The 24,811-nt window shown below is 37.3% G+C and overlaps 1 protein-coding gene across 1 annotated transcript in view; it reads right to left on the reverse strand.

The window, feature by feature from the left end:
* LOC112054205 (uncharacterized) overlaps positions 1-17,926 on the reverse strand; it is a 53,652-nt gene extending 35,726 nt beyond the window's left edge. Inside the window, exons 1-2 of the mRNA XM_052888291.1 lie at positions 17,686-17,926; positions 2,408-2,501 (exon numbers count right to left, since the gene is read on the reverse strand). The gene's annotated coding sequence lies outside the window, so the exon portion shown is untranslated. The remainder of the gene's footprint in view (positions 1-2,407; positions 2,502-17,685) is intronic.
* Positions 17,927-24,811: the final 6,885 nt, after the last annotated feature.

Here is a 24,811-nt window from a genome sequence, read left to right on the forward strand (position 1 = left end):
AAGTATGTCTGACAGTCGCAGTCCCCTAGTTCAGTAGGTACTTTCGCGCAGTTTGGTTTCTTATATAAGTTTGTAACACTACCTTGGAGGCTTTGCCCGGCTATTAAGTTACAGTACTGAGTACTTATGTGGTCGGACTTTAGTGGTTTTCCTCTTTCTCAACTCGTTTTTTATGCAAGGGGTCGTTAGCTTCCTACGTTACAGAGCCGAAGAAGGTAGGTTTTTGTAGTGTTAATAAAGTCCTTGAATCTAATAAAAGTGCCCCTTTAGTAGGTTACCGAACCAAAATTACACGACTTGTAGTTATCAAAAATTTTAATAAAAAAAATACAACCGACTTCAAAACCTAAAAACGTACCCACTAAACTAAAAAGTGAAAAATAACATCATAATATGTTCTACCTGCTGATCAGTATGAAGGCGGTGCTAAGCCGGTGATGTATTAATTCAAGCCCCGAATACGAATTAATCAAGGCCAAACACAAAGTAGTTACTGTAAACTGTTAAGGAGTTCCCTTAATTGTCCTTGGTCTTCATCACCAAACCCCTAAATGACAGTCACAACCTATCTATGTGGAAAGTTCTCATTAATACAAATTAATCAAGCCCAAACACAAGGTAACTGCTGTAAATCGCCGAGGAGTTCCCTCGTCTGTTTTATGGCTCCGTCATCAGATCGATTTAAAACCTTCATGAAATTGTAGTGCTTAAAAGTACTAAATGGAAAAGTTAACGAACACACTAGACACCCATACAATTTTCGAATGTTTCCCTCAATTTCTCCAGGATTCCATCATCAGATGATGATGAGATGATGAGACATGATGGCAATGGTACCAAATGGGTAATTTCAATCAATCAATCAATCAATCAACAGCCTGTATTCGTCCACTGCTGGACATAGACCTTTCCGAGAGCGCGCCACCACACACGATCCTCCGCCTTCCTCATCCAGCCACTTCCCACTACCTTCTTGATGTCGTCGGACCATCTAGCTGGAGGGCGTCCCACACTGCGTTTGCTGGTACGTGGTTTATGGCCCGCCCACTGCCACTTCAGTTTGCTAATCCTTTGGGCTAGATCAATTATTTTCGTTCTACGGATTTTCTCGTTCCGGATTTTATCCTTCAGAGATACTCCTAACATAGCTCGCTGAGCGACTTTAAATTTGAGGATAAGGCCAATCGTCAGTGTCCACGTTTCCGCTCCATACGTCATCAGCGTAATTTAACGAGTAGTAATGGATTGCGTCATAAATTTCTTTATTTTCTGATATTACTTTCATCGATTCAAATTGAAAATTCAGGGTTAGTTTACAAGCACTTTTGAAACGTTAAGTTTGACTATTTGTAGAGACTCTACTATCAATACGGAAGGCAGGCAGATGCAAGTTTGTATTCACTAAAAGCTTTTAATATCACTGACGGTTTCTATGTGGATTTTATATGAGGATTTAATAATTCTGCTCATACATTCAGTGTGCCAGTTTGATACTGTAACGATCGCGTAAACGTAAACGCGAATTTCTAAGGAATTGAAAAAGCGCCATCGAGTGGCACTACCGCACAACTGTTTCAATTCCATATAAATTCGCGTTTACCTCCCTGACGCAGGATAGCGAGGAATCGCAGTCCGCTCGGGGCCACCGGATTCGACACTACCTAAACCCTTAGGCCGATAAAAAGGCCTCAACTCTGGGAGGGGTTGGAAGAGAGTACCGGGGGAGCAAGATCCCCGACACACCCGTTCAAGGAGGCATTGTCACGAGGCCCGTAGCCCCGCCCCATTCACACGGGCCGGAGAAGACCCACAAGTCGAAATTCGCGTTTACATTTACGCGATCGTCACAGTATGAAAACATTGAAAGCTCCCACTAGGCACTCAGATCTAAGTTAGGCCGCAACTTACTTAAATTGCATTATGAATTGATAATGATGCCAAGATAAAGGTAAAATAAAAAGGTCGTTGAAAAATATAAGTATTCAAACAAGCCGATTCCCGGCGGGTTACCTTTAAAAATCCATGCATATTCAATGTTGTAATGTACCTAGATATATGAAAAACCTGTTTGTATCACGCTATATGAATTTCCATTTCTTTGGAACGTCCTTTCGTTCATCTAAATTCCATCACAGTAAAAATATATACTGTGATTCCATCCTTCGCCACTGGTAGGTATATAACGTTACTAGCAGACGCCGCGCAGTTTCACCCGCGTGGTTCCCGTTCCCGTAGGAATACGGGGATAATATATAGCATATAGCCTTCCTCGATAAATGGGCTATCTGAAAGAATTTTTCAAATCGGACCAGTAGTTCCTGAGATTAGCGCGGTCAATCAAACAAACAAACAGACTCTTCAGCTTTATAATATTAGTATAGATATAGGTATTGTAGGTATCTCTTACCAACGGTCTCTGAGCGCTTTAGGTTCAGCCCACGCCTCTCGCAGCACGGTCAAAGCTTCGCGGAGAGCCGGCGACGCGTGTCTCGCTTTACCTCCTGAAAAGATTGACAAAACTTTTATATAGGTACCTACTCTGAAATACCTACTGCATTCTTCGTGAAAATGAACACTTTACACAATCATCATCATCATATTAGCCGATGGACGTCCACTGCAGAACATAGGCTTACTGTATTCGTTTTAGGCAGATATTATTATACATTTTGAAGAAAAAGTTACAATGTGCACATTTTTTTTCTTGTATTGAAAACTCTCAGCACCTTCTATACATTTTTACTTTAACTATAAAGATTTGATACAAGTTTTATATCAATTTATAAAACTCGATAAGTGTACAAGTTTTTAAAATGATAATGAAAATGTTTTTTTTTAATTATTGCACTCAAAGCTTCTTCTACAAAACAAATAAAAGATTAGTTATACAATAAAATAGATAAACAATGTCGTGATTTAGGGGTTCCTTACGAACAAAATCGCTAGCGTTCACTAGTACATGATAAATTTCCGCATAGCAACGGCTATCTACTTCAAACACTCTATTTTGAATCTGTATTATTAAAGAGACGGCTCGTTTGGCGCACAAAGAAAATATGAAAAACATTTTCAATTTTCGGAATGGAAACATATTTCGCTTTTGTCTTCACTAAAACCACAGAGTTGATTTTACTGCATATTAAAACTTCGTTCTCTTTTGAAAGATTTTTTTTTTGTTTTTTTTTATTATTCTCTACAGGTTAGCCCTTGACTACAATCTCACCTGATGGTAAGTGATGATGCACTCTAAGATGGAAGCGGCTAACTTGTTAGGAATAGGATGAAATCCAGTGTGGATTGTTAGGAATAAGATGAATTCCTTTCGGTTTCTACACGATATCGTACCGGAACGCTAAATCGCTTGGCGGTACGTCTTTGTCGGTAGAGTGTTAACTAGCCACGGCCGAAGCCTCCCACCAGCCAGACTTGGACCAATTAAGAAAACCTCAATCGGTCCAGCCGGGGATCGAACCCAGGACCTCCGTCTTGTAAATCCACTGCGCATACCACTGCGCCACGGAGGCCGCTAGTCATTGGTACGGCAGATACGGTGTAGCTACGCCCCTGCCTCATAAGAAGGCTAAGAGACACTCAGCATGGCGATGGAGCGAGCTATGCTCGGAGTATCTCTGCGTGATCTAATCAGTAATTCAACGTGTCGCGAAGCTGAAGTGGCAATGGGCGGGGCACATAGTTCGAAGAGCCGATGGACGTTGGGATCGCGAGTCCCACTAGATGGACCGATGACATGATGTAACAGGGAAAGACTTCTAGAAGTAGACAATCTATACAACTATCGACTACATTCGTAAGTCCCCTTTTTTAGAGGTATAAGAGGGGAACTGCCTCTGAATCCTGAATCGGGCTATATGAGATAGTGAGTTTTTCTTTCTTCTATAATTTTTTTAGTTAATTCCCAGCCCGGAGTTGGGAAATTGGTGATGATACTAACACCCTGCTACGGAGAGCATGTTAAGACGATTTCGGTCACGATTATAACATTATCACCCCAAGCCCAACGATTTTATACAATTAGACATGTGCCGACAAAAAGTGATCCGAATTCTACTCCACTGAGCGCACACATGCACAATTTTGTGTTTATTTACTTTTTATGTATGTCATATAGTTTTTATATTTTACACACAACTCTATATTGTAGACAATATTTAGATATTATTTGTTTAAATAACTTACGTTGTTTACTATGCGACTAATTGAAGTTAAGACAATTAGCCACCTTTGTTTGCCTAAATTTCGACGCGCTACCGCTAGTGCCATTGCTAGTCGTATATCTAATAGGATAAAAATCTTTGCCTAAGCCCACCAAACCGCATTGGAGTAGCGTAGTGGGTCGTTAAAATAGGCTGATCATGATGAATGGGGTAAGTCGTGTATAAAAACATGGTTACCATTAAAAAGAAAGTATCGCATACACGTAGCATATAGGGCTTAATTACAGGTGTCCTAGGTCATTGACCCGGGCTGCATCTAGGTCAGCCGCCTCGGCCACTTGGACACTGCCCACTTGAATTATGTTATAACAAGTTTTTTTTTTAATTTAATATGGTGGTTTTATTCTGAACTTGTTTATTTACGGAAGTAAATAAACGTGAGCTTGTAAAAATTAATAAAGTTTTTTTAATTAACTCCATCTGTAAATATTGAAGTGAGCACTTTTAGTAGGTAATGATAAAAACTTTTTTTTAGTAGGTAGTTTGACTTTTGAATCATTTATTTAATTATTTTTTATGAGGTATTTTATCTAATTTTTTTACATTAAACCACATCAATAAATTAAACACGATAGTTTTCGTGTTTAATTTAATTATTGGTTCTGAAGCAACCAATGTGCGCTGTCTAAAGAAACACTGCCTTATTTTTATTCTTTACAAGTTAGCCCTTGACTACAATCTCACCTGATGGTAAGTGATGATGCAATCTAAGATGAAAGCGGGCTAACTTGTTAGGAGTAGGATGAAAATCCACACCCCTTTCGGTTTCTACACATCGTACCGGAACGCTAAATACGCCTTGTAGTACCGGCCGAAGCCTCTCCCACCAGCCAGACCTGGACCAATCGGCCCAGCCGGTAATCGAACTCAGGACCTCCGTCTTATAAATTCACCACGCGCAATTACGCCACAGAGGTAGTCAAAAATGCCTTCTGTATTTGACTCTTGATCCAACAGTCATGTGTTTGTCGAAGCTTTACTTATAATCATTACCTACATGAATAATTATATTCGAATAAAAGTGATAGAGTCAAACATTTTATGTAGATTTTCCTCCTCCTCCTTTACAAGTTAGCCCGCTTAAATCTTAGGTAGCATCATCACTTACAATCAGGTGAGATTGTAGTCAACTTTGCAGGCTAATTTGTAAAGAATAAAAAACCATAAAAATGTTATATCAGCGCTGTATGTTCTTTGTTTATGGGGAGCATACAGCAATATGCTGAGCTAAGACCTTTTTCTGGGTTATGCCACATATCGCAGGGTATTATTCTTAAATAATTGTGATGTGTGGCATAATGTAGTAATAAATATATTTTCTTTCTTTCTATATTTAGACGAAGACGTGCGTAAAAGCTAGTGTAGTACAAGTATCAAGTAGTGTCAATTGATTTCCTCAGTGCGGATCTATAAATAGCGCAAACACCTTTATTGGTCTATTTGCATGCGACATTGGGGCTTACGAGTATCGACATGACTCATAGCACTCTGTAGGGTTAACACTTAACACCAGTCCGACGTTATAAATTACTAGCTGACTCCACGTGGTTTCACCCGCGTAGTTCCCCTTACCGTAAGAATACAGGAATAATATATAGCCCATAGCCTTCCTCGATAAATGGGCTATCTAACAAAGAAAATAGATTGTTATACAAGGGGCTAAAAACACCCATTATATACGAGGTATTTTTACCGTAGGTACAGGATGTCCCATGACTTCAAATCTCGCTCTATTCGCAACTCAATAAAAATTAAATAAAAAAATGAACGCATTCCACAGACAAGAACGCTGCATTTCATTCCAATTTACAGTCTTTTATTTATTTTTCAAAACAATCAGGGCCTTATTTATAATGATTCTATTTTCGAATAAAATCTCCTCCGTTTTATAGTAGGGTAGTACTTGGCTAGTACTCGTAACAGACACGAATTAAAAAACAAAATTACTTTAGCCCCTAGGGGCTGAAATGCTTGTTTAGCCCCGCTGTGGAGTGGTAATATGACAGTGTTTTTGAGCAAGAGTAGTGAAAACGAATTTTGATTGGTCTTTGACAAGGGTGAAGTTGCCACAGCATACAAAAAGTAATATTATAAACACGAAAATTAGTATGGTTGTATAGATGTTTGTGACTCCTTCACGCAAAAACTACTGAACCTAGCTCAAATTTGGAATAATATAGAGAGAGATTATACCCTCGATTATACCAAAAAACTCTATGATTCCGGCGAGATATAGACAGATTTTGACACTGGTCTCTTTACTTTGTAGTGGAACACATTCCTAATGCTTTCGATAGTAAAGAAATCTACAACCCTAATTATTGCAGGACTGCGGCGCGTCTAGCGGGCGGCGGCGACGGCATAGCCTATATAAGGTTTATATATACTCAGTGGCGGGCACAACGGTTTAAACTAGGGTATGCATTATAAGAAAAAATATTAAAAATGGAAAATCCTTCTCAAATACAGGTTTCTAATGAGTTCTCAGGGTAGGCAGTGTATTTCTGCATCTATGAAGTGCTCGCCACTGTATATACTATTGATATTCTATTTTAAGAAGACAGATTTTGGCTTTGGGTGTAGTAATAAGGTGACTGAACAAACGTTCTTTGAATAATGAGAAATGAATATATCCTACCAGCCTGCAGTACTATCCTGCAACGATGTTGTATAACTCGCAAGTGAGAGTATCGAATTAATATCTCTCTTTCTCATTCTATAGTATCGTGTTGGACAGAGAGAGGTGAATTCGAAACCTGCACTAGCGCGTTTTAGAAACATCGTTACAGACACAGATATAAGAAGTAACTAGAATTATAAAGTGTCAATTCTTTGTATTGAAACCAGCGTACCCAGGGGCGTGGCCTAAATAGCTGTTTAATATTTAGTGAAAAATGAAATATGTCACCCTTACTTTAGAGTTGAATATTATTTATTCCTTTTGTCACAGAACAAAACTAGACTGTTAGTACATGCGCGAAAACGCTTGCGATGTTCCGCACACCCGGGGGTACGCGAGCCACGCCCCCTTGCTACTTCTATTGCTAAAAGCGTTAGCTTTTAGCGTTGTCTGTTCTGTGGTTACAGATTAGTCCTGCAGGACTCGATCGACAGGCCACTGGACAATAGAGCTAGTAAGGCAATGGTTTTTACATTTATTTGAATATTCAATATTAAGGTTTCTTCTGGCCGAGTAAATTATTTCTTGTCTTGAAGGTTGCGTTAGAAACTCATATCTACATGCATACATTAAATAAGTAGGTACTACACACATAACTAAAAGGCTAAACAGTTGGGAATCTACTACGCAACTTCCTATCTCCGAGCTAAGAATTTTGACTGAGAATTTTTTGAAATAAAGGCTCAAAATCTCATTGTCCAACCCAAGACTCGAACTCCTTGTGATACGCAATCACAATTATCTAATAATACCTACATCTAATTATACCTACATCAAAGATTTTATAATTTATAGATATGTCATTAGCGCGTCAAAACTGGGGCGAACAAAAGCGGTCAATTGTCTGAATTTCATTGAGTTGCATAGTAAACAACGAAAGGTATTTATTTTAAAGGGAAATAATAACTAAATATTGTATACGATGTCGAGTTGTGTGTTTAGGAACTTTAAAAACTCTATATACATAAATATGTAATGGCATTAAACACACAAAAACTCAGTGAAGTAGCTATATTCGGATCACTTTTTGCGGTGATTTTGTAGACACATATCTATAGTATAAAATATCGTTGACCTACATAATTATGCAAGTTTGCTTAACTATAATCACTGAAACGTTACTTGCTTTTTCTAGCTATTAACCTCTGAACTTGCAGATAATTTAAGGTTACATTTCAACCAGTTTCTGAGACCACAAGGTTATCGCTTGAATAAACCATAAGTGTAATGGTTTATTCAAACGATAACCTTATAAATTAAATCTGAAAACCAGTGGCGTAGCGTTCTTTGGAGGGGGCCCTATATCAAATTTAGTCGAGGGGCCCAAATAACGAGTAAAGAATTCTCACTTAATATCTCCTTTTCAGAATTCTCAATAATAAAACAAAAAAACTTGCTTAAAATAATTATAATAGCTCATTAGCGATAAGGCCGCCAATTGTACATTAGTTTTTAAGTTAATTTCTTGCCTGTTATTATTATTTTTGGTGTACAATAAAGTATATTTCATTCATTCATTCATTCATTCATTCATTTCATTATAATAGTGGTTAAGTGCCAGATTAAGCTATGCGGGTAAAATCTCTGGGCATAGCCTTGTCTCTTATAACGAGGTTTGGCTTCTTAGAGGAACGTTCATCATCATCATCATCATATCAGCCGATGGACGTCCACTGCAGGACATAGGCCTTTTGTAGGGACTTCCAAACGTCACGATACTGAGCCACCTGTATCCAGCGAATCCCTGCGACTCGCTTGATGTCGTTAGTCCATCTGGTGGGGGGTCGGGCAACACTGCGCTTTCTAGTGCGGGGTCGCCATTCCAGCACTTTCGGACCCCAACGTCCATCGGCTCTTCGAACTATGTGCCCCGCCCATTGCCACTTCAGCTTCGCAACTCGTTGAGCTATGTCGGTGACTTTGGTTCTTCTGCGGATCTCCTCATTCGAGGAGGAACGTTAAAAGATACTAATAATGATGATATCGGCAATTACTTTATAGGAGATTCACTAAGTACCTACTGATAGTGATACCGTATACGCAGACAATGTCAGGGGCAACCACTAGTCGCTTCGTAAGTCATTCGCGCCGACCTTGTTAGGTAATTGTGTTCTGACCGGTTTGGTACATGATAATTTTCCGTCTTGGTATACATTACTCAGTAACCTCGACGAAATTGTTCATGGGTGAAATGTAAGAAAGGTCTTAGGTTCAAAAAATTGTTTATTACTAGTAAATACAAAGATAATCTCTCAAACGGTGAAGGAAAACATCGTGAGGAAACCTGCATACCAGAGAATTTCTTAATTCTCTGCATGTGTGAAGTCTGCCAATCCGCATTGGGCCAGTGTGGTGGACTATTGGCCTAACCCCTCTCATTCTGAGAGGAGGCTCGAGCTCAGCAGTGAGCCGTATATGAGTTGATAACGTAACGTAACGTAACAAAGATAATAATTGAATAATTTCACTAACTAACATAGGCAACCTAAAAATTTATCAATACTTAGTTACAGAGAACTACTGAATCGATTTGAAACATTACAAACAAACAAACAATCAAATCATGCTCAGAAGCTACGCTTTCTCCGAATGCTATAGGCTGTATTTTATCCCCGTATTCTTACGGTAACGGGAACCACGCGGGTGAATCCACGTGACCTCAACTAGTCTAAACATAAAAATAACTATGGATTAAGAGACAGCATCAAATAAGAGAATTTTAAATTAAAAAAACTAGGTCAACCACTAGCCGCCCCCGCTTAGATATTGATAAAGATGAGTCGAGGAATAAAGCGCGGCTTGCATAGTTGGCGCGATTTGAATAAGCGTTTCGAATAAAGCGGGATTATACTTCAATTGCGAATATTTTAATATAGAAACTTTTGTGAAATATAGAAAGAGATGTGGAGTCAGACCGTCCACATTTTATAAAAGTCGTTTGTCAGCTCATGCGGCAACCTTTTTATTATTCTTTACATGTTAGCCCTTAATTACGATTTCTCCATTACCAAAATATAGGGTTGTAAAATTTTTAAAAAACAAACTTTTGTAATATTTCACCTTTTCTTATTTGTAGGTACAGTAAAAAAAAAAGGAGGGTTATTTTCCTCTATTAAGTGTATTCAATTGCTAAAATCAAGAAAAAATAATATTGCATTCAAGTGTTTCGGTATCAACCCATATTCGGCTCACTGCAGAGCTCGGGTCTCCTCTCAGAGTGAGACAGGTCCACCACGCTGGCCCAATGCGGATTGGCAGACTTCACACACGCAGAGAATTGAGAAAATTTTCTGGTATGCAAGTTTCCTGACGATGATTTTATTGTGTTATTATAACGGTGCGGATGTGTTAATGGGGTATTTAGATCATCCCACACTCAATCAGAGGTAGAGATTAACACGCTGTACCTAATAGCTTAATGGACTGAGAGCTTGCGATACCCAGACAAACCTCATCTAATGGAGCCAGAATTTGTTAGCATATGCTCCTACCATAGGTAAGTATGATAGCCAATACGAATATTAATTTCATATCGTACATGGAGAGTCGTGATAGCCCAGTGGATATGACCTCTGCCTCCGATTCCGGAGGGTGTGGGTTCGAATCCGGTCCGGGACATGCACCTCCAACTTTTCAGATATGTGCATTTCAAGTAATTAAATATCACGTGTCTCAAACGGTGAAGGAAAACATCGTGAGGAAACCTGCATATTAGAGAATTTTCTTAATTCTCTGCGTGTGTCAAGTCTGCCAATCCGCATTGGGCCAGCGTGGTGGACTATTGGCCTAACCCCTCTCATTCCGAGAGGAGACTCGAGCTCAGTAGTGAGCCGAATATGGGTTGATAACAACAATAGTACATGGAATAAGGGTCCGAAATATATCGATATCAATTAATAAAAGTTAAGGATTTCATTAAAATAGAGGAGGATGAAAATCCACATCCCTTTGGATTTCTACACGACATCGTACCGGAACGCTAAATCGCTTGGCGTTAAGTTTTTCCGGTAGGATGGTAACTAGCCACGGCTGAAGCCGTGGACCAAGCTAGACCAGCCACAACCAGCTAGACCTGGACCAGTTAAGAAAACCTCAATCGGCTCAGCCGGGGATCGAATCCAATACCTCCGTCTAGTAAATCCACCGCACATACCACTACGCAACGGAGGCCGTCAAAACCTGATCAACCAGAATAAAAGCTTATAATTTTGTTAAAACGAGAAATCAGAAACTATACTGCAGTACGAGTAATCCAAGTAAGTCAAGAGAATTTCCTCTTACAGCGTATATTTCAAGCAGGTATACTTTTCCTCGTCAGTGCAGTATATCACTTTTATTGCTCACTTTACGTCTATCATTTCGCACACCGCGTTATGGCGTCTTTTATCGCTGGCTCAGCGTTATTTATGATTAAAAATTTCTACACTGTGCAAGTTTGCCTTACTTATAACTTCCTTCCTGGTTACCAACCAGTGGTGCATGCCTTACACAAGCTGCCGAATTGTTATGATGTGTTTAGGTAAAATAACGCGTGTGGGGCGCAGTTTAGGGTTCCGCAGTTGTATTCATATGTCAGCAATGGTCAGTCTTGTCGTCAAAAAACTTGTCTCAAACGGTGAATTAATAACATCGTGAAGAAACCTGCATACCAGAGAATTTTCATATTTATCTGCGTGTGTGAAGTCGGCCAATCCGCATTGGTTAAACGTGGTGGACTTTTGGCCTAACCCCTCGCATTCTGAGAGGAGACTCGAGCTTATTGAGCTGAATATTGGTTGATATATGGTTTAATCTACATCATCGGCTACAAGTTATAACTCTGACAATTTTAATTCCTATAGAAAAGTTTGCCTTTATATTTCCAAATGCAATTATGAATCGAACCCCGAACCTTGTGGTTTAGGTTAAATCGTAGTAGGTTAAATTAAGTACGTAGGAAGCAGGTATTACTTAATAGCAAAATTATTAATTATCAAGGCTTTAAAAGTCAAAAATAATGCAACATTTTTGATATGAGCTTATTTTGAATGTTTTGCAAGGTTTAAAACTTGGAAACGGTAAAAAGAAACCGTAACAAGATCACAAGCCCCAAGTGTTGTAATGTGGTCATTACAACACGCATCAGTGAGCTATTAGCATGAACAGAGCCGTTGTGGAGTTATCTCCCCATCGCAAAGTTCATGGGAAGACAGAGTCGAAAGCTCTCGAGGTCTCAGACCAATTATTGTATAGGACCTGCCTCGCTAGACGTTATTTTTCTGTCAAAGTATATGATCAACGATCTAATGCGATTATAAAAACTGTCTCTATAGTATCGATATTAAATAGTTGTAATCGTGTTCGTCGGTTAAAGAGCTCCGTAAAAATACCTTTTTGTGTAATTGAATTGTGTAAAAAACGAGCAAAAACTTCTAGTTTAGTATAAGATATATACCAAATCTAAGCTCGTTTTCTTCAGAAAATGACAGACAACTTTGTTCGTGACTATGAGTACGATACAGGTCCTTCTATAATTGGTCTGAGCTCGAGGTTGTTAACATTTGCCATGGGAATGAATTGCAGTGTTAAGCACAGTACACATAATTAAATCTGAGATATATCCTGCTTACAGTGTACCACTAAAAATATAAAATTACATAATTAAAAATCTAATAACATCATATATTATTGTTTATAGTTTATTTGTTAGTACTACTATTATTACTACTTTTTACTATTCTTGTACGCCCAAACTAGTTTCACATAAGTGAATGAGTGAATTCTTTGTGAAATAATAAATATTTTAAACCCTATAACTCATCTGCGACAAAAGTACTAAGAAACCAAGGATATAGAAGACTTCGTAACTTCTGCCGCATGGAAAACCCGTATTTGTAGTTTATTTTTTAATTTTTTTTTAGTTTTAAAAGGTTTTTTTTTATCAGAAAGGTATAAATTATAATTATCGTAAGCTATTTATATTAACTAGGTACTTAAAATTATAAAAAAAAGCAATTTTATACTAATATTATAAAGCTGAAGAGTTTGTTTGTTTGGTTGAACGCGCTAATCTCAAGAACTACTGGTCCGATTTAAAAAAAAAATTTATGTGTTAGATAGCCCATTTATCGAAGAAGGCTATAGGCTATACTTCATCCCCGTATTCTTACGGGGACAGCAACCACGCGGGTGCATCCGCGCGGCGTCTACTAATAATTTATAGAGGTAAAGTTGGAGAGGATAATTTCTGGACCTACCGAACCGATTTTGAAAATTCTTTTACCACTAGAAGGCCACATTATTTCTGAGTATCATAGTCTATATTTTATCTGCGTAGTCTCAAGGGAACGTGAACTACGCGAGTGAAACCGCAAGGCGCCGGTTAGGGAGTTATAATTTGCTTGAATGAACTAAATTCGTTCGTCATGTAAGGAAGTGGAGACAAGCTTTACGTCGATTGCGATCTTGGCTCCGACCTGCATCCGGCACAGAATGGTATTACTCATACTTCACTGAATTGATACACTTTATAGTTCATGCGAAGGGTAACTTCTATAACGAACATACAGACAGACAGACGAAAATTTTACTGATTGCATTTTTGGCATCAGTATCGATCACTAATCATCTAATAATAATAAATATTTTGGAAATATATTTTATGTACAGAATTGACTTTTGTACAGATTTATTCTAAGTACTAGCGGACGCCCGTGACTTCGTCCGCATAAAAAAAATCGGATCAGTAATTCCGAAGATTACCCCTTTCAAAGAAAGTTACAAACTTACAAACTTACTAACTTTCGTCATCAACCCATATTCGGCTCACTGCTGAGCTCGAGTCTCCTCTCAGAATGAGAGGGGTTAGGCCAATAGGCCACCACGCTGGCCCAATGCGGATTGGCAGACTTCAGACACGCAGAGAATGAAGATAATTCTCTGGTATGCAGGTTTCCTCACGATGTTTTTCCTTCACCGATTGAGACACGTGATATTTAATTTCTTAAAATGCACACAACTGAAAAGTTGGAGGTGCATGCCCCGGACGGGATTCGAACCCACACCCTCCGGATTCGGAGGCAGAGGTCATATCCACTGGGCTAATACTACTTTACCTCTTTATAATATTAGTATAGCTAAACATATGTTACACTTTAATACTTTTAACCAACTTTTCAAATGAAGGAGGTTCTGTATAATATTTTTAGTAATGGTTTTTGGCAGAAGCACTAAACATTGGGTACTTTGCCGGACGAACTATACTATAATGAAAAGAGATTTACTACTATATAATAATATCAGAAATGCGGCTGATTTGCACCTTAATCTATGCTAATGTAATCTATGCTAATGTAAAATACGGCAACATCGTACACCGGCTAAGTACATATACCTACCTAGCACCAGCAAAGACGTACCGACAAGCGATTTAGCATTCCGGTACGATGCCGTGTAGAAACCGAAAAGGGTGTGGATTTTCATCCTCCTCCTAACAAGTTAGCCCGCTTCGATCTTAGACTGCATCATCACTTAGTGATTGTGAGTGACTAAGTGAGATTGTAGTCAAGGACTAACTTGTAAAGAATAAAAAAAAAAAAAGAAACCTACTCTTACTTATCTGGCTGAACTACAGAATACATAATATGACTGAACTTTATTGGGTTCCGTACCATTATCTATTAAATATTAAAACGAAAAAGAAATCAAGTTGGTTGTATGGGAGCCTCTGTGAAAATTTCAACTGTCTAACATAACAATCACGGCCCTTTTTTAACCCTTCAGAGGTGAAATTTTTGAAGTTCCTTTTTAATGTTAGACAAAGCTTATAAAGACCAATTTTACAAATATAACTTGATAAATGACTGATTATTATTATTATTTATATTATTCAACCCCTTTTAGCCTTTCAGGGGTTGAATTTAAAAATTCTTGAATCACATTACATTTTTGATTTTTTTCTTGATTTATGAACTAATTTTTATAACTGTGACTTTAAAAATGGAGGACTTTCCATACACACTTTCAACCCCTATTTAAACCCGATTAAAGATATTTATAAAAACAGAAAGAAGCTAAAAAGGCTATAAACTCTTCATAAAATGAGGTAATTAGATATGTTTATGTCATTGTCTACTAGTAAATAATAGGAAAATAAAAAAATATCTCACGTGTAAATAACGTCAAAAAAGAAGTCACGTGTAGGTATCCGATAGTCATGGTATGCATAATGTTAAAATTTAATCAGTTACGGTTTTAACTTACCTATAGTTTAATTTAAAAACGTGTTAATTCTTGATTACTGCGAATAAAAATACGAATACGTGCCATAGGTCGCTGGATTCGTCATGGCGTTTAGGAAAATGTGCAAACATTTCAAAACAAACGCAAATTACAAAGTCATAAGCAAAATTTATAATAATTATTTAAAAATAATATTCATTTTCATGAAAATAACTCTAAAACTATTGCTTTTGGAGAATTTCGTGTAGAAACCTAAAGGAGTGTGGATTTTCATCCTCCTCCTAACAAGTTAGCCCGCTTCCATCTTAGACCTATAGTTTAATTTAAAAACGTGTTAATTCACCTATACAAAACCTATAGTTTTTTTTTTTAAATAAAACCTATTTAAATAAAACCTATAGTTTAATTTAAAAACGTGTTAATTCTTGATTACTGCGAATAAAAATACGAATACGTGCCATAGGGCGTTGGATTCGTCATGGCGTCTAGGAAAATGTGCAAACATTTCAAAACAAACGCAAATTACAAAGTCATTAACAAAAGTCATAATAATTATTTCAAAAATAATATTCATTTTCATGAAAATATCTCTAAAACTATTGCTTTTAGAGAATGTAGTGTAGAAACCGAAAGGAGTGTGGATTTTCATCCTCCTCCTAACAAGTTAGCCCGCTTCCATCTTAGACTGCATCATCACTTACGATTGTAGTCAAGGGTTAACTTTTCAAGAATAAAAAAAAACGGCAAAACGGCATGCGGCAAAAAGTTTCCGATGCGGCGTTTTTTTTTTGTTCTTTACAAGTTAGCCCTTGACTACAATCTCACCTGATGGTGAAATGAAGTGATGATGCAGTCTAAGATGGAAGCGGGCTAACTTGTTAGGAGGAGGATGAAAATCCACGACCCTTTCGGTTTTCTACACGGCATCGTACCGGAACGCTAAATCGCTTGGCGGTACGTCTTTGCCGGTAGAGTGGTAACTAGCCACGGCCGAAGCCTCCCACCAGCCAAAATGCTTCACTTTAATGCTCCGAAAACTAACAAAATGTATGGAAATGACCACATATATAAGAGGTAGGTAACTATATTTATAAAGTGCCAATTCTTTGTATTGAAACCAGCGTATCCAGGAGCGTGGCCTAAATGGCAGTTTAATATTTAGTGAAAAATGAAATATGTCACCCTTACTTTAGAGTTGAATATTATTTATTCCTTTTGTCACAGAACAAAACAAGACTGCTAGTACATGCGCGGACACGCTTGCGTTGTTCCGCACACCCGGGTGTACGCCGGCCACGTCCCCTTGCTACTTCTATTGCTAACAGCGTTAGCTTTTAGCGTTGTCTGTTCTGTGGGAATGACATACGATCGACAACTTGATCACGTGACCTGTATAGTGAATTCCCATAGCTGTTTTAATTTTCGAAGCGTTAGCGTTTGTGAAAAGAGAATGGATTTGCCACATGGCTATAGACCATGATCATTGTTAACATCAGCTGATAGTGGTCGTTAAAGAAACATCACCACCCTGAGCTCGCCATCCCGCATTGGAATGGTAGGTCCTCGCTATATCTAAGCTCTGTTCGTATATTCCCTCTCTTATAAGGAGGAAGGCCTGTAGGCCTATAGGCTATAAGATTAATTAATCGAAAATAAACGTAAACGTGGACGGAGGTAAAATTGTTTATCATAAGACTAAATGTCAAAGGGGAAAATTACCTACCTTGAAAAGTTTTTAATATATAATTACCTACATGTTATATACATACTAACTGACGCCGCGTGGTTTCACTCGCATGGTTCCCGTTCCCGTAGGAATACGGGGATAATATATAGATTGTAACCTTCCTCGATTAATGGGCTATCTAACACTGAAGGAATTTTTTAAATCGGCCCCATAGTTCCTGAGATTAGCGCGTTTAACCAAACAAACAAACTCTTCAGCTTAATGATAGATAGATTAAAACCTACCTTACCCCACAACTTCATTCGACCGAATTGAAATTTTTGGATATTTTTTTTATTTCAAGTACCTACATACAAGATTAGTAAAAGTGCCCTAGTTTGCTTTCAGTCCTTCAAGACTCCAGTTTATCCGAAAGCTAAACTGAAGGCTTTTTAATAGTTTATTTTGTTACCACTTCAAAAAATTCGCAACTTAGCAAAATACTCGTAAGTCTTACAAAATCGGTTTATCCCTCCACGGATTTAATTGAATTCATTGATTGAATTTGGTTGAATTGATTAAATAATCAAGGTGTACTGTACTTAAAACAAAAAACTTCCAACTCTATACATAACATATCATTGGTTTAGCTTTCGACTAAACTGAAACCTTTTATTTTATTGAGCATTTAAAAAATCTGTAACTTCGCAAAATATGTTTTACAAAATTGGCACCGCGATCAACCTTTCAGGTATTTAAGATGCGCGATCTCGTTTTTTTGTGCATACAGACTCTCTATACATAACATATCATTGGCAAAAGGCTTCAGTTTAGCCGAAAGCTTTAAGTACTGCATTAGCATAACAAAAAAAATCGATACTAACTTCGAACGGACGTCGAGCGGCCGACCAATTGACCAGTTGGAAATAATCGGTAACTTCGGAAAAAAAGGTTTGAAAAAAATCGGCACCGCGATCAACACCCTTTAGGGATTTAAGATTCGCGGTACTTCGTTTTTTTTTTTAATTTCGTCTTTTACGTACTTTCGTTTCAGTTCAGCCCGAGTGGGCTCTAACTGAACGCGGCACGTGCGACCTGTAACGGAGGCCGGTTAATACTGTCGCAAACCTCTGGTCTGGTTTGTTTCTTGTCTGGTTAGTTGGTTGGTAGTTTATACTTGGGTACGTCTTTTCGTTTCTTGGGTCGAGTTTGTTGTGTTGCAGAGTTTTAGGGTCGAAAGTACCCTACTTTTCAAACCTTTTTTTTTTTAATTCTTTACAAGTTAGCCCTTGATTACAATCTCACCTGACGGTAAGTGATAATGCAATCTAAAATGAAAGCGGACAAACTTGATAGGAGGAGGATGAAAATCCACACTCCTTTCGGTTTCTACACGATATCGTTCCTGAACGCTAAATCGCTTGACGTCTTTGCCGGTAGGGTGGTAACTAGCCACGGCCGAATACTCCCACCAGCCAGACCTGGACCAATTAAGAAAACCTCAATCGGTTGAGGAGAGCTTTTCTAAGTTTCTTGACGATTATTTTCAGTAGCATTTCCCTTCCGAACCGAGTAAGAGTCACAAATAGAAAAACTGCAATAAACGAATAAATTTGATTTGATACATTTACTAATTTTTTTTATAAGAAAAGAAAAATAACTAATATAAGAAACTAAATATAACATGTTTTAAACGGTGCAGGAAAAACATCTTGAGGATACCTGCATTCTACAATTTTCTTAAATCACTACGTTTGTGAAATCTGGCAATCTGGCAATCATTGGGCCAGCGTGGTGGATTAAGCTCTAATCCTCTCCTTCTGAGAAGAGACTCGTACTCAACAGTTAGCCGAATATTTACTTATCTATCAGTAAATAACCTGAGGCTTTTCTTTCTTCGGAGATATTCTCACTTCCGGAGTTAAGAATTTCTTAGAAGAAAGCAACATATAGTAGAAGTAGGTGGCGTTTCAACCTTTCCTGTTAATATCATTAACATCATAATGCAAAAAATAGCCCACCAAGTCGCATTTTAGCAGCGTGGCTAGAGTAAGCTCCAGAATGGAAAGCTGTGGCCATAAGTTTTTTTTTTAAATAAATATACTTAAACGAATACGATACATATCACTATCTAGCCCCAAAGTAAGCATACAGAGTATCTTATGTTTTGGTACTAACAGATAGCTGTTGATATTACAATTTTCATAAACATTTATATACTACATATAAATACTTATATAATGTATAAATATTAAATACACCATGGGCGATGGTTCCTCAACTCGATTCCTAACACATTCAGATTAAAAAAAAACACGTGAAAGAGTTACCTATGAGAAAATTTCAGTCTTCGCTACTGAAATACACACAGATACTGGAAAAAACCCATGCTCAAATATTTTCCAGTTGTTGGAATCGAACCCACGGTCGTGGATGCAGAAAGTACCTTCTCAAGTTGAGAAGAGATTAAAGAGGACAGTATTGATTATTATTTTTAATGGAATGTATTGATCGATTTATGTTTATATTATGATTACGAGTGTATCGAACGAACATATTAATATGATTTTGATATATAGTTCTAGATCCAGCATAAGAAATGTATACCATCATCTGTTATTTATTTGGGATAAGAAATAAATGATAGAAAACATTCACATTGATAGATTGCACAAAGCTTGCATAATTGCGGCCGGATAGCATTAAATTATTATTTATTTTGTAGAATTTAACCTTCCCTCATTGGTTGATTTAAAAAAAACTTATACTAGTTCATAGAATATAGGTATATTTAAAAAGAAGAAAAAGAATTTAAAAAGTGCTTTACTACTCCAACTGTGGGGTTGGCAGATATAAACAGTTAAGTAATATTATTAAAATACCCTCAACAGTTATTAAGTCTTCTAATATGTCAAATGAAAGCTTATTTTATGACTAATTCAACTCTATTAGGCAGGTCTTTGACCTAGTTCATGATTTCCCAGATATTATATGAAAAATATGTCTGACCGCACTTTAACTAGGCAACCTATTTGCAATGAGTCACTGTGAATATTATTATCTATCATTTATTTCTTATCACTAATAAATAACAGATGAGGGTATATATTTCTGACGCCGGATCTTAGACTATAGAATAGGAGTGTTAATCATTTATTACAACCCATTTATTTTAAGTCACTGATAAGTATATCGCATCCATCAAATGGATAGTATCTGTGAATCAATTTAGATAAAAGGCAGCCTTTTAAAGATAAAAATCTTTTTTTAGTGACATGGAATAATCATAAAGTGCATTCAAAAGTTCTCGAACGAAGAACGAAGGTAGTTCGGGAAGTTTCCTCACGATAGTTTTTTGACGGCCTCCGTGGCGCAGTGGTATGCGCGGTGGATTTACAAAACGGAGGTCCTGGGTTCGATCCCGGCTGGGCAGATTGAGATTTTCTTAGTTATCACTTACCATCAGGTGAGATTGTAGTCAAGGGCTAACTTGTAAAGAATAAAATAAAAAAAACGAAATCTCCCTAACTACCTGAGATTTTTCAATTCTCTACGTGTGTGAAGTCTGCCAATCCGCATTGGGCCAGCATGATAGACTATTGGCCTATCTGAGAGGAGACTTGTGCTCAACAATGAGCTGAATATGGGTTAAGTTGATTTGCTTGGTTCATGCAGCTTGTGATGCTGGTATCTTTTTGGTTGTGCCAATCAGGACATGTTCGATGTTTCTCTTTGTGATTTGGTTTTTGGTCTCGACATGCCCAAGTAGTCAAGGAATCAGATAATAATATAAACAATGATGTTAAATACTGTTAGATGTGTTATTTAGGTCATAAAATGAGGCGCTCAAATCCTTTACCATACGGAGCGTTTGACAAAAATATTAGTTAACAATTAGTTTGACGTTTAATACATCAAGTAACACTGTGACGTCACAAAATAGACGACAGAGTTTTTGACGGTTGGAAAATTTAAAAAATACGTGATATTGAACTTAAGTTTTATAAGTAATCCTTAACTTTTATTGATTAATATTGATATATTTCGGATCCTTATTCCATTTAATAGGACAAGATGGAGGTCCTGGGTTCGATCCCCGGCTGGGCAGATTGAGATTTTCTTAATTTGTCCAGGTCTGGCTGGTGGGAGGCTTCGGCCGTGGCTAGTTTTCACCCTACCGGCAAAGACGTACCGCCAAGCGATTTAGCGTTCCTGTACGATGCCGTTTAGAAACCGAAAGGGGTGTGGATTTTCATCCTCCTCCTAACAAGTTAGCCCGCTTGCATCTTAGACTGCATCATCACTTACCACCAGGTGAGATTGTAGTCAAGGGCTAACTTGTAAAGAATAAAAAAAAGGAATTTATTATTGTTTACTTAAACTAAATTTCATAAGAGTGAACTACCCTATTATTATATTATAGTCCTATTATTATATAAAAAGCGAAAAATAACATCGTTACTACGTGCTACCTTCTGATCAGTTTGAAGGCGGTGCCAATCCATTGTCGTATTTTAATTATAGTCGTTTAAATTACTTTGTTGTGGTTCTTTCAGAAACCACCCTTCCAAACAAAAAAAATCATTTTCACAATCAGTTCACAAATGACGGAAATATCGCTGGACATACATAAAAAACGTACCTACCTACATATAAAAAATACATATATAATACGTATAAAAAAATACATAAAACCTCCTCCTTTTTGAAAGTCGGTTAAAATTCCTACTCCAATACTAGTTATTACTGGTCCTCAGGGTATGCAGTGCATTTTAGCTTATATTAAGTGCTCCCCACTGGCGGTCTATTAGTATTAGACAAATTTGAATAAAAATAGGCAACTAATTTGAATACGGCAACACTGAGTGACGGCGGCGGCCTCCGTTCGAGGTTCCGCGGAAGGAAGTTAAGTCTTTGAACAATTAAACTTATTGGGCAAGTAGACTTGTAACAGACTAATTCAAGACTAATTTTAGTTTTAATAAGTCTCACTTCCACGCCACTAAAGCATGATTGTGGTGATCATTGTAGAAGAAAAACGACCGCGAGATCGACAAAGATTTCCCCTTTTTCCTCCGTTATTCCTGATGTCTATTTTAAAGGTCCATTATAGTGCTAGAGCTCCCTCCTTATAGGGAAGGTGGACCTAAGACCCACCTCACTGCTTCAATGAGGATTTGCAGGCATTATCACTATATTTTTTTTATATTCTCTACAAATTAGCCCTTGATTACAATCTCACCTGACCGCAAGTGATGATGTTATAAGTTTTAATTTGGTTTTGCTTTAAATATAGGTTTTTGTTGCCTGTTTTCGTGGTGGCACTTAGAACTGGGTCCTAGCTGAAAATCAGCGCTGTATGTTCTTTGTTTATGGGGAGCATATAGCAATATGCTGAGCTAGGACCTTTTTCTAGGTTATGCCACATATCGCAGGGTATTATTCTTAAATAATTGTGATGTGTGGCATAATGTAGTAATAAATATATTTTCTTTCTTTCTTTCTTTCTTTCTTTCTTTCTTTCTTTCTTTCTTTCTTTCTTTCTTTCTTTCTTTCTTTCTTTCTTTCTTTCTTTGATGATTCTACACGACATGGTAACGGAACGCTAAATCACTTGGTACGTCTATGCCAGTAGGGTGGCTAGCCTAGCTAACTACTAACTAGCCACGGCCGAAGCCTTCCACCAGCCCAACATAATGTTAATTCTTTAACGACTACTATCATCATCATTATCATCCCCATTCGGCTCACTGCTGCAATGAGAAGGGTTAGGCCAATAGTCCTCCACGCTAGTTAATGCGGATTGGCAGACTTCACTCACGCATAGAATTAAGAAAATTATCTGGTTTCCACATGATGTTTTTCCTTCACCGTTTGAGACACGTGATATTTGATTTCTTAAAATGCACACAAAAGGTGGAGGTGCATGCCCCGGACCAGATTCGAACCCACACCCTCCGAAATCGGAGGCAGAGGTCATATCTACTGGACTATCACAGAATACTATCAGTTGATGTCAAATGTAAAAATCTGATTGATATAATCGCGTACTGTGTCTAAAGTGTTTACATCGCAGTAAATAAAGTTTTCCCTTATGATTTAGATTTTATGATATTTTTGTAAGTATCAACAATCGGTTTAAAATAAAAATACATGCAAATTATTAAATTAAATAAAAAAATAACTCGTTAAGTTTGCTAATTAACCTTAATGATCGATACAGCATTTTTATTATTGTGCCTCCGCCAAATTAACTCTTCATGCATCAATAGACTTAATGAAGTGTAGGGTCACCATGCAATGACATTTTCTCGGAATTTTCCTAACGAAAAATTAAAAAAAATGTTTTGCGATTATTTCAGTTTCTGTTTTGTTTATTTTTATTTCGATCCCTATTGATTTTATGAGACCATAGAATTTTGAAAATTTTAGTATGTTTTGTTCGAATATTTTATTAAATTGCTATAATAATACACTCCTACCTCAATATATTTCGATATACATAAAGGATTTTTATTTAACAACTTCAAAAAAGGAGGTTCTATACATTTTATACTTTTTTTAGGATAGGTACCCATCTTGATGAACGACGGAGTGTTTTATACAAATGTAATGTCATACAGTTCCAAAAATAACTATAGGTAGGTATGTATTTTTGGGAAATTTATAAATTTATGGAAACCCTTGAAAGTTGTCAAAATATTTTTATAGTAAAACTGATAGGGTTATTAAGCCAATAACGACCATTTTAAAGAATTATTTAATTGCTGAAAAAAATAAGCACTCACAGAATAATTGACAGTTGACCTCATTTATAAAGGTTGCAGCGGTTTTTTTTTTAATTTAAGCAGGTAGGCATGTACTTATATAAAATATATAGCGTGTATGCTAAGGAGAAGAATTTTTAGATGGTTAAAACAATATCGTAAGCCCGATAGTTATAATTATGTACCTCAATAAATAATTACAAATGCACTCAACTGAAAATTATAAGTTTTTGAGTTTATTCGTTACATACAAAAATACAAATACCCGGTTTCACCCGCATTTTTCCCGTTCACGACGTCCATCGGCTGATATGATGATGATAGTGGTAAAAGAATTTTCAAAATTAGTTTAGTAGACCAGAGATTACGCCTTATCACAGAACACATTTATGTATTCTGTGATAGGAGGTATCCGTATACAATAACTGAGGATGTGATAACCGCAAAATCACTAAATGCGTTTAAGAACCGGCTGAATATGAAGCAATAAGAAGCACAACAATATAGACGCGTATGCGCGAGCAACACACGATCAGTTCATGCCGTTAGCTAAGTTTATTTGTGAGATTACTTGATCGTCAATGGCTGACTTCAGCAAAAGCTGCTTAGTCTATAATCTTCTATATTTATAATAAATCTGTACAGAGGTCAATTCTGTATATGAAATCTATTTTCAAAATAGCTATCAGGGGATGATTAGTGATCGATACTTATGCCAAAAAAGCAATCAGTAAATTTTTGTCTGTCTGTATGTTAGTTATAGAAACAAAAATTACTCGACGGATTTTAACGAAACTTGGTACAACTATTCTTCATACTCCTGGGCAGGTTATAGTACACTTTTCGTCACGCTACGATCAATAGGAGCAAAGTAGTGAAGGGTAATGTTGTGAAAACGGGAGAAGTTACTCCATTTTTACAGCGAAACTACTGTTAGGGCTGGATTAAAGAGGTCCGTCCGTCCGAGCGTCCGCTAGTTAATAATATAACAATACCTACCTCAGACATTACATATTACCAGACCTCTATAAACAGAGAGTAGAAAGATTCTGGGTGTGCCACTGCACCCATAATTCATTGTTTCATCCGGCAGTTTCGGTGTCAATTGGCGATTATAATGTTATCAGATCACAGCTCGCTTCCATCGAGCAGCAGGATGGACTTATCAACTGTAAGTGGTCACGCAATTATGCAGTTAGGAACATGTCTTTAAGTGCCACATCGTCAGTCAACAACCATTGAA

This window comes from Bicyclus anynana, chromosome 22 (genome assembly GCF_947172395.1).
Source record: "Bicyclus anynana chromosome 22, ilBicAnyn1.1, whole genome shotgun sequence".
NCBI lineage: Eukaryota > Metazoa > Arthropoda > Insecta > Lepidoptera > Nymphalidae > Bicyclus > Bicyclus anynana.